The following is a 12,313-nucleotide window of genomic DNA, read 5'->3' on the forward strand; positions in this document are numbered from 1 at the left end:
AATGCCACCGCGACATCGACCACCTGAACCTGTCCACACCCCTCACCCATTCTAACCTCGCGCCCTCACAACATAGAGCCCTTCACTCCCTCCGTTCCAAACCCAACCACACAATCAACTCTGCACTGACATTTACGCTGCTGAAGCCAGCCACCAACTTGCAAATACCTCCTGCTTCTGCCCCCTCGAACACGACCTCACCTCCCATCACGAAACCATCATCTTCCAGACTATCCACAAACTCATCTCCTTTTGGATCTGCCATCCGTAGCCTCCAAACTCCTCGCCTGATTCTACATCCTTCCGAAGATTCACCAACCTGACTTCCCCAATTGGCCCATTGTCTGAGCCAGCTTCTGTCCCACTGAACTCCTCTCTCCTTACCTTGACACCGTCTCCTATTCCCCCTTATCCAGGAACTCCCCAACTATGCTTGGGATATCATCCACACTTTTCAGCTCCCCCAAGAATTTGGGTTCCTCGTCCCCCAACTCCTCATCTTCACCATGGGCATCAACCCGATATACGAAGGCCTCCAAGCCCTCCATTTCTTCCTCTCACTCAATTACAAACATACCCTTCCACTGATACCCGCAAACGTTTGGCTGAACTTATCTTCGCCCTTAACAACTTCTCCTTCAAATCGTCCGACTTCCTCCAAACCAACTGAGTACCCATGGGCGCCTGCATGGATAGCAGGTATGTCTACCTCTTTGTTGGGAACACGGAACAGTAAATGTGTCATAGTTACATGGGCACCCCACACCACCTGCTCCTCCGATGAGTCTATTGGTGCCACCTCATGCTCACATGAGGTGGTTGAACAGCTTATCAACAACATTAACACCTTTCCACTCGACATCAAATTCACCTGGACCATCTCAGACACCTCTCCCACTTTCCTGGATCTCCCCATTCCCACCCTTGGTGACTGATAGACACGGGCATCAACTACAAGACCATCGACTCACCTAGCTACCTGTACTACACCTCATCCCACCGATCTCCTGTAAAAACGCCATCCCTTATTCAAAATCCCTCTGCCTCTGCCGCATCGGTTGTCAGGATGACCGATTCCACCTTAGAAAACTCCAGATGGCCTCTTTAATCGAAGACCACAGTTTACCTTCCCATGTGGCTGACGATGTCCTCCAATACATTTCCTTCACTTTCTGCACGTCTAACCATGAACCCCGTTCCTCTCAATGCAGGCCAGGCTAGAAACCCCTTGGTTCTTACCTTCCACTCCACTGACCTCTGTAAACATCGCATTATCCTCTGCCATATATGCCACCCACAAGCGGACACCACCTTCAGAGATATATTTCCTTCCTCACCTCTCCCTGTGTTATGGAGAGACTTTTCCCTCCACAACTTCCTTGTCAGATCCATACCCCCCACCAGCCCTCACCCCCTTCCAACACCGTCCCCTGCCACCGCAGGAAATTCGAACTCTGTGCAGACACCGCCCACTCAACTCCTTCCAAGGCCACAAAGAAGCATTCAACATTCGGCAGATATTTACCCGTACCTCTACCAATATCATCTAGTGTACCATTGCACCTGTTGTGTTGCCCTCTGTATCAGGGAGACAGTACACCAACTTACCAATCGTTTCAGAGAGCATCTCTGGGACACCCTCACCGACCAACCCCACTTACCCATGGTTGAACAGTTCAACTGCCCCTCCCACTCCGTCAAGGATATGCAGGTCTTGGGCCTCCTCCATTGCCAAGTCATTACCACCCGACGTTTAGAGTAACTACGCCTCATCTTCCGCCTTGGGATCCTGCAACCACACGGGATTAATGTGGATTTCGCCAGTTTCCTCCACCCCTCCTTATTCCAGTCCCAAGACTCTAACGCAGCACCACTCTGTTGACCTGTCTATCACCTTTCCAATTTATTCACTACACCCTTCCGTCTGACCTATCTCCTTCTTCCCATCTTCATCTACCTACTGAATTATCAGCTACGCTTCCCCCAACCCCACTACCCTCCCATTTATCAGTCACACCCCTCCCGGCCCCACAGGCATCATTCCTGACAAATTCATATGCCCAAAACGTGGATTATCCTGTTCCTCGGATGCTGCCTGACCTGCTGTGCTTTTTCCAGCACCACACTCCCGACGTATGCCTGAAATGGCAACTTTACTGCTTCACAAGGGCTACCTGACCTGTTGTTCTATTACAACACCACACTTTTTGACTCTGATCTCCTTCATCTGCAGTCCTCAATTTCTGCTAGGTACAATGTTAACTGCCAGTTAGTTGGTTTCTTGCCTATCACATAAAGATCTTTTAAATTCCTTAATGAGCTCAGTACAGGAAACATGAAAGAATCTTGATTTTTACTAATTATTGTAACATCAAGTTGAACAAAGTTATGTGGTTATGAATGGCTAACGTTGGAATTCTTCAGCTAATGAATTGAGAGCAGTTTCTTTCTCACCGACTTTATTAGACACCTTTATATTTAACCTTAGATGTAAGACGAATCGATGCATTGATTATTTTCTAAATTGGGAGAAAATTCCGAAATCTGAAGTGCAAACAGACCTGGGAGTTCTAGTTTAGGATTCTGTCAAAGTTGACTTCTCAGTTGTGTCAGTATTTCGGGAGGCAAATGCAATGAAGTCATTTATTTTGAACAGACTTAAGCATAAAAGCAGGGATTTACTTTTGAGACTCTGTAAGTCTATGATCAGACAACATTTGGAGTATTATGTGCATTTTTGGACCCCATAAAATAGGAACGGTATCCTAGCACTGGAGCATGTTCAGACGAAGTTCACAAGAATGGTCCTAAGAATGAAGAACGTTTAGGACCATGGGCCAATACTGGATGGAGGTTAGAAATATCCAGGTTGGGGGCGTGAACAAGTCGAAATTTCCAGAATACTGAATGGCCTCGGTGGAGTGGATGTTTGGAAGATATTTCCATTGATAGTAGACACTAGGACATGAGGGCACAGCCTTAGAAAAGAAGTAAGACGTTTTAGGAGAAACTGCATCAGCCAGAGAGTGATGAATCTATGTAATTCACTGCCACAAGATATAAACAAGACTGGAATAGATACGTCATTGATTGTCAAAGGAATTAAAGGTTTGGGGAGAAAGTAGGTGAATGTAGTTGAAAAAGTTTTGCCATGATAGAATGACAGAGCAGGCTCGATGGGCTGCAGGATCTAATTTCTACTCCTATGTCTAATGGACCTATAGTCTTACGGTCTTACAATGTGCTTATTCAACCCACGTTCCAATATCTGGTACTTTCTGTACCTGTCATCTAATTCTCCCTGTAATGTGTTGGGGACTACTTTTGCTGCCTGACACTCTCATAACTTTAATTGAGTGTTTTCCTCTAATGCTATTAGTGCTTTTTTTTTGTATACAGGTCAATCTATGACCACTTCACAATCTACATCAATAACTATTTGAATGATCCTAACTAATATCTTCTATCAGCATTGTGACAGATGGACGTAATAATTCAAGAGAAAATCGCTAATTAAAAGTAATGTGAAATGTTCTTATATATGCCTTCGCATAAATAACTGCAGCTGCAGTGCTATTATCTTGGGACTTCAGAGCTACCATTGTTCTAACTTGTGAAGACTGCAGGAATCAGATATTTACCAAGCTTTCTAATCACTTTCAGTCATATTCTGCTGCATTAACCATGAGAAGCTGTCAGGAATTTTGTGCTCCCCATTCCTTCGCACCCCTAATAGTGATATTTTCAGTGATCTAGAAAGCTAAACGAAACGGGATTAAACAGCGTCCAGGAAAGGAAATTGACGGGGTTGAACGATTTATACTTCAACAGAATGATTATTGCAAACAAAATGACAGGCAGGAGGCTGGAAGAACATTTGAATCGTGAAGAAAAGTTACACAAAAAATATCGACTCCTCCATTTCCTGATGGTGCTGACTTGCTGTGTTCTTCTGGCCTTCTGTCTCCCTACTTTGAATTCTAGCATCTGCAGTAATTTTGACTCTAACCGAGTATTGCAAACACGGCAGATGTATTAAGGGCACAGCTAGACGTTTAGCTGTATGATACCCTTGCTATAACGGAACTCGATCAAAAAGAGAGGCAAAATTGGCAGCTTAATATTCCTGAATATAGAGTTTTCTGTCAGAACAATGTGGGAGAAGAAAATGGAGGAGTGTAAAGAATCAATTACCGTTGGCAAATGGATGGAATGGAATCATACAATCATAAAGATGTAAAGCACGGAAATGGATCCTTCCATCCAACGTAATCATGCTGACCAGCTGGCCTAAATAAATCTTGCACCATTTTCATGCATTTAGCACATATTGCTTCCTATTCATATATTCACCCAGGTACCTTCTAAATGTTGCAATGGCATCAGCCTCCACCGCTTCCTAAGCAAACTCATTCCATACAAGAAATAAAATTTGCGTGAAAAAGTTTATACTTCGTTCCGTTTTAAGTCTTTCTCCTCTCATCTTAAATTTATGCCCTCCAGTTTGAGGCTCCTCTACGCCGAGAAAAGGCCTCATCAGTTAAGACCATGAGACCATAAGACATAGGAGCAGAAAGTAGGCCATTCGGCCCATCGGGTCTTCTCCACCTTTCAATCATGGCTGATGAGTTTCTCAATCCCATTCTCCCGCATTCTCCCTATAATCCTTCATTTCCTTTATATTCAAGATGTATCAGTCTTAAATATACTCCATCGCCTGGCCTCCACACCTTTCTGAGGCAATGAATTCCATAGTTTCACCATTCTCTGGCTGAAGCAGTTTCACCATATCCCCATTCTAAAATAAGTTCCCTTTACTATAAGGCTGTGTCCTGGGTCCTAGCTTTTGCTTTCAATAGAAACATCTTCACATCATCCACTCTGTCCAGACATACAGTATACTGTATATTTCACTAAGTTTCCCCAACATCTTTCTAAACTCCATCAATTATAGATTCAGTGTCGTCAAACGTTCTTTTTTTCTGTTAAGTTTCTCATTGCTGCGACTATTCTCCTCTGTACACACTCCAAGGCCAGTACATCCATTTTGAGAGTTGGGGCCTTAACTGGAGCACGATGCTCCAAATGTGGTCCTACCAGACTATTATAGAGCCTCAGAAGTTAATCCCTGCTTTTATATTCAACTCCTCACAAAATAAATGCCATTATTATATTTGCCTTCCTAACTGCTATTCAGTCGGCAAGTTTATGTTGAGAGAATCCTGGACGAGAACTGCCGTGTCTTTTTACAATTCAGACTTCTGAATTAGCTCACCATTTAGAAAATAGAGCATGCCTTTATTCTTCCTTATAAGTCCACAACTTCACAGTTTCCAAACTTGTACTACATCTGCAACATTATGCACTCTGCTAACTTGTCCAAATCCTTCTGCAGCCTTTCTTCCTCCTCAATTTTACGGATCACTTTACATATCTTTGTATTGTCTGCAAATGTAACCAGAAATCTTCAGTTCCTTCATCTAAGTAGTTAATGTATGAAGTGGAAAATTGTAGCCTGAATGCTGAACTTTGCGATACACCACTTATGACCAGCTAACATGCTGAGAAACACCATCTATGCCCAAATTTCTGCTTTCTTCCAGACAGCCAAGCCTGTGGCCATGCTAGCAACTTGCCGCTAATATCAATGGCTCTATGCTATTCAGTCGTCTCCTGTGTGACACCTTGTCAAAGCTGTCTTCAATACCATTAAATGATATCCTTTGTCTTTCCTTAGTCTAACCTGCTTGTTACGTCCACAAAGACTTCTAGAAGGCCAGGCAAGACCTCCCGTTGACGAAACCCATCTTACTTCACCTTATTTTATCTTAAGCTTCCACATTTTCAGAAAGTTCATCCTTCACAATGGATTCCACGATGTTACCCTCAACTGAGGTGAGCGTAATCAGTCTGTAATTTTCATTCTTTTCCCTTACTCCCTTCTTAAACACGGATGTCACATTTGCAAATTTCCAACCCTCTGGATCCCTACCTGATTCTAGCAATTATTGAAAGATCACTATCACTGTCTCCGATAGCTTTTCAGCTGTCTCCCTGCGAACTCTTAACATATCTGATCCAGATGATTTATCAAGCCATTCCGTTTTTCTTGCACTCTCTCCTTGGTGATGGCCACGATACTCAGCTTGCCCCGACACTCACTTGATTTTTTGGGGGGTATTACTGGTCTCTTCTACCGTGAAGACTGATGTGGAGTAATTATTCAGTTCCTTAGTCATTTCCGTGTTCCCCACTACTATCCCTACAATGTCATTTTCCAGCACCCTAATGTCCACGTTTGCATCTCGTTTGCCTTTTACATGTCTAAAGAATCACTTACAGTCTTTTTTTATATTTAAACCGAACATTTAATTGTCTCCCTCCTTGTTTTTTTGTTGGTGCCCTCTGTTGGTCTTTGTAATATTCCCAATCGCTGGTTTCCCACTGCCCTTTGCCACATTATATGCTTTCTCTTTTGGTTTTATGCTATTTACATGCACTCCCCATGCGCGATGGATTGTGTCCTTTTCGAGTTTTAACGTCGCAGCGAAACCACAGCCAGATGATCTGAAGGGAACGGCAAAAAACAATGTTGAATCAGAAATCAACAAGGGCAGGGATGAGCTGGGTTAATCAACCATTAGACGTTGTTTACCTTAGTCAGCCGTGATTGCCTCATCCTCCCTCTGCCACGTTTCATTTCCCTTGAGATGCATCTCTGCTGTATCTGCTATATAACTCGCAGAAAATCCTACCATTGCGGTTTCACTGTCTTTATGCTAAGCTCCTTTTCTTGTCAATTCTACACAGCTTCTCCCTCATGCCTCTGTAGTTATCTTTATTCATCTGTAATACCATTACCTCTGATTATATCCTCTCTCTCTCAAATTGCAGAGCAAATTTGATCATATTGTAGCCACTGCCTCCTAAGGGTTCTTTCATCTTAAACTGCCTTATCAAGTAAGCCTCATTGCACAATTCTACAGCCAGTCTTGCCTGTTCTCTAAAGTGTGCCACACAAGCAGCTCCAAAAAGTAATCTCTTCGATATCCCACAAATTCCTTTTCTTGCAATCCAATAACTGTGATTTTCCTAGTACACCAGTATATTGAAATTCCCCCTGATTACTGCAACTTTGCCTTTTCTATACGTCTCTTCTAACACCTTCTATATCTTGCGCCTCAGCTCTTAACTATTGTTTGGAGACATACGCATGAATCCAACTATGACTTTTTTTAACCCTTGCGGTTGCTCAATTCTGCCCACACAGATACTAGATCACCTGACACTACTACACTTCTTACAACTGATTTATTTCATTTTATTACTAATAGGTAAAACCCACACCCTCTGCCCTCCTATCTTTTCCAGATGATGTATATTTTTGAATATTCAGCTCCCAATTGTGATCCCCTTCCAGCCATGTCTCAGTGATGACCGCCAGATCATACCTGCCAATTTTGGTCTGCAACACAAGCTGATTTACCTTATTCCTTACATCACGCGCATTCAGATATAAGACTTATATTTGATTACACATTCCTCTTCTCGTTGTCATTCATGTGTGTAACGTCCGTGCAGTTTGACTGCTAAACCTTTCTAGATACTCTGTCCTATTTGCATTTGCGTTTAAATTTTAAGAAACCCCACTATCCACACCCCCACGCACAATTCACCCCCACCCCCCGAATTTCTGCACTCTTTCCTTCTTTTTGATTCGGGTTTTCTAACTTTTCCTATTACTGAACACCCCCTCCCCATCTAATTTAGCTTAGAACACTGTCTACAGCCCTATTAATGCGATTCGCGTGGACTCTGGTCTCAGGATGGCTCAGATAAGACTATCGCAACAGGCATGAGGCGGGGATTCAATGAACCGCGCCATTTTAACAGCGAGCTAAAATTATTTTGCAAAAAGCAAACATGATCGTGGCAGGATGCAGGCAAAAGCTTGCATCCAAGGACAATATCTGAAACCACACAAAAAAATATGGGTTTTCCAAACAGGCAAAAGGAGACATCGAGAAAGGAATTCAGTGTCCAATAACTTAGTGAGTATTTGACCTCAAACCTCCGCTATGAGTTCTCCAATTTGGTCAGTTATAAATCCAGATTGGAGCCGTTGATTAACCATTCGCTACAGAGAACCAAATTTAGTTATACATATGGCAACTCCTACAGTGCTTACGAGTCTTGAAACAATTATTAATCGAAACGAGTTAGCACAATGTTTTACATTATTAGACATCAACAATGGAGTTTATTCAATACAATTCACCAAGGAGGGGCAGTATAAGTTTGCATTATATTTTAAAGGACAGCAATCCAAGTGGACAGCTTTGCCACAGGAATTTCCCAATTCCTCATCAATATTACACCAATGGGTTACAGGATGTTTTTAGGCAAGCTCTCTGATACAATACGTTGATGCTTTGCTTTTACAAACAGGAACTGAACGGAGCATTACCTGTTACTGAATGGATTGTGGGCAGAAGTCTGTTATCTAGGAATGACGAAAATACCAGGCAAAAGGGAGATAGATAAACAACAGATTGGAACAATAATTAAAACTATCCTTCCCCACAGATGTGAAGGCATAAACATCATTTTCGAACTTCATTGAATATTCGACAAAACAAATTATCACGACAAAGCCAGCACCAATAATGAAACTATTAAAGAAAAGTCTCGAACAGAATGGAAGCCAGAACACATGCAATGATAGATTTGAAGTAGGGTTTGGTGCACGCTCCTGCTCTGAAACACTCAAACGCAACAGAACGAACTTCTTTGGAGGTGGTTGCAACAGACCCCACAATGTTGGCAAGAGGTACACAGTCATTTGAGATGAGTAGTGTATGCTTCGGCATATTCATGTCAGTAGAGCAAGGGGACACTTCAAGTGAAAGGCCTTTATTGTCAGTTTTCTGGGCAGTACAATGTTTTACTTACATTGTAGTGTTTAACACATTGACAATTCTTAAAGAACATGCATTCACTTATAATCTGCTGGATGAGTATATGAATGATTCAAAACAGGGTTGCCAGAATAATGATGCTGTTACAAGGAAGGAACAGAAATGTACAAAAAGTTGAAAATGTCATCAGGTTAGCTGACCATTCAATTTTCCAGGGGACATATCATGAATGTCACGTGCTAGTAGCAAACGATCCCAAAAGGCTGTTTGCATTCAAGCACAACAGAGGCAGTACTGGCAAAGAGAAGACAGAAACTGAAATATCGCACTTAACATTTTTGTTGACCGCTCTTATTCCTGCAGATTGGGCAACAGAAGACAGGATGTGGAATGTATATAGAGAAGCTTAATACAATTGAATGTAGATCTTGGGTTATTGCAGAGTCTAGAGAGTGCAGAAAATTTATGTGTCCAATAACAAGATCAGATTTCATGCTTTATAAGGACGACTCACCCACAACTACAGTTGGACCCATGACGACCATGAAACCCAGTACTGTTCAGAGTCACAATGTAGCAAATCAGAAATGCAGTGGGTGTTAAATTAGTGTGGGTAGAAAATGTATCGTCGTTGCCTGCATACCGACACCTACCCATAGAGTTTAATCTGATGGATGTAAGATATCATCTTGGTGTCATAGTACAACAGGTCTTTAATTGCTTACGTCGGAGACTAATTAGTTATGGTAGAATTAACAAAGTGGAATGAATGGACATTTCTAAAGGAATGATCAAGGAACGACTTAAACGATGTGAATTTGCTTTTGATACAAACTGTTCATTCTCTATTTTCTGAATGATCAGCCAAACTTTTTTCTCAGCATTGTCTCTTTGGAGATGTGTATTATATTTCCATCCCATCCTCAGGATACCATGCAGACAGAAATGATGTGTTTGAATGGATATGATCTGTCGTTGGTACTGTTTCTTCTTATTTAGGCATTGACAACCAATTTTCATTAAAGTTAATGAGAAATTGTTGGTAACATTATCTATCTGCCAAAACAAAACAGATGGAGATTGATGACAATTCTGTAGTTACAAAAATTCCACCTATTCCACACTTCATTGCAGAAAGGATGGAGATGAATGAATGCCAAGGAAGTTATTCAAAAATAGTCCATACGTGTGAAATACACGCAAAGCTCATACAGAAAAAGTAAGTAAGATATGGCAGATTCCAAGTGTCTGGAATAAACACTGGAATGGCAAACGGAATGTACAGACCCATCTGTGGATCTGGGTTGTCTTCCGCATAATTGTTATTTTCCAATTTGTTATAGTTATTGTAGACGTACCCTGGACTCTCCCACAAGGATAAACGACCTCTCTATATCCATCCTCTTAGAATCTTAGAACCCCTACATTGTGCAACCGGGCCTTCAACCAAACAAGTTCACATTGACTGTATGAACATTATCGAACCCAAACCCATTCCCCTACATTTACCCCTGACTAATGCATATAAACTGCACATCCCTGAACATTATGGGAAATTTAGCATGGCAAATTCAGCTAACCAGCACATTCTTGGTTTGTGGTTGTAAACCGGACCACCCAGAAGAAACCCACGTCGACATGGGGAAAATTAGCAAATGACATACAGACAGTCGCAAAAGCTGGAATTGAGCCCAGGTCACTGGGTCGATGAAGCAGCAGTGCTAACCACTGTGCCGCTCTAGGAAACATCATCCTGTCAAGTCCCGTAAGTATGCTATATTTCAGTAAGGTGACATGTCCTGTAAAAATGACGGATAGAAATGGCATGATTAGGGAATCATGGCTCACAGGTGAAATTGTGACACTAGCTAAGGGGAAAATGAAACGTACATAAGGTCTTGGTGAATGAAACAGATGAAGCTTTGGAACAACATTGCGAATGTCTGAGTAATCTGAAAGGGGCGATGAAATATCTTTACAAACAGGATCACTGAAAAACCCAAAGGCTTTTATTTGCAGCAAGAGGAAGGATTGGCCCATTCAAGGACAAAGGAGAAAACTCATGCATGGAGTTAGAGAAAAAGGGTGAGATTTAATGAGTACTTTGCATCTGTATTCAACGAGGAGACGGATATGAAGGATGTTGATGTTAGGGATAGATGTTTGATTACTCTAGGTCAAATCGACATAATGAGGGAGGAAGTGTTGGTATTCTAAAAAGCATTAAGGTCGACAAGTTCCCAGATCTGAATGGGATCTATCAGAGGTTACTGAGGGAATGAGGGGGGAGTAGCTTGAGCCCTAACAGACACCATTGTAGCACCATTGAATACGGGTGATATGGAGAATTGTCAATGTTGATCCCTTGCTTCAGAAGGGCAGCAAGTAATCCAGGTAATTAAAGACTAGTGATGCCCATGTCAGTGTAAGTGAAGCTGCTGGCGAAGATACTGAGGGATAAGATCTACTTGTGTTGGGAAGAAAATGGGTTTATCAGTGATTGGCAACATGATTTTGTGCAGGGGAAGCAATGATTTTCCAATTTATTAGAATTCATTGAGGAAGTAACAAAGTTGACGGATGATGGAAAGGTTTTGGATATCATATACATGGACTTCATTTAGGCTATTGATAAGGTTCTCCATGATAGGCTGGTGGAGAAAGTGAAGTTGCATTTGTGTACCAGCTCAATGCATAGACAACTGGCTGGGCAACATGAGATAGGGAGTAATAGGAGAAGGGAGTTTCTCAAAATGTAGAACCATGACCAAAGCTATTCAACAGGGATTCGTGTTGGGACCACTGTTGTTTGTGATGCACATAAATGATTTTTTGGAAGATGTAGGTGGTCCAAATAGCACATACACAGTTGTCAATAAGATTGGTGGAATAGCAGACTGGGAAGGTTATTTCAGAGAATGCAGCAGAATATAGTTCGATTGGGCAGAGAATTGGCTGATGTATTTCAACCCAGGCAAATGCGAGGTGATGCATTTTGGAAGATCCAATTCAAGAACGAACTATACAGTAAATGAAAAAGTGCTGGGCAATATTGATGCACAGAGAGATCTAGGTGTTCCAGTCCATTGTACCCTGAAGGTGGCAAAGCAGGTCGGTAGAGTGTTCAAAATGTATACAGCATGCTTTCCTTCATCGGACAAGGTATGGAGTACAACAGTTGGCAGGTAACGTTGCAGTGATATAGGACTTTGGTTCGACTACATTTGGAATTCTTCATGTAGATCTGGTCGCCACATTACCAAAAGGATGTGGATGCTTTTGGAGACGGTACAGACGAGGTTCACCATGATGTTACCTGGTATGGAGGCCGCTAGCTATGACGAGAGGTTGACTGGGTTAAGTTGTTTTTATTAGAAAAGTAGCGGTTGAGGTAG

This window comes from Hemiscyllium ocellatum, chromosome 49 (assembly GCF_020745735.1).
Source record: "Hemiscyllium ocellatum isolate sHemOce1 chromosome 49, sHemOce1.pat.X.cur, whole genome shotgun sequence".
In the NCBI taxonomy this organism is placed as follows: Eukaryota; Metazoa; Chordata; class Chondrichthyes; order Orectolobiformes; family Hemiscylliidae; genus Hemiscyllium; species Hemiscyllium ocellatum.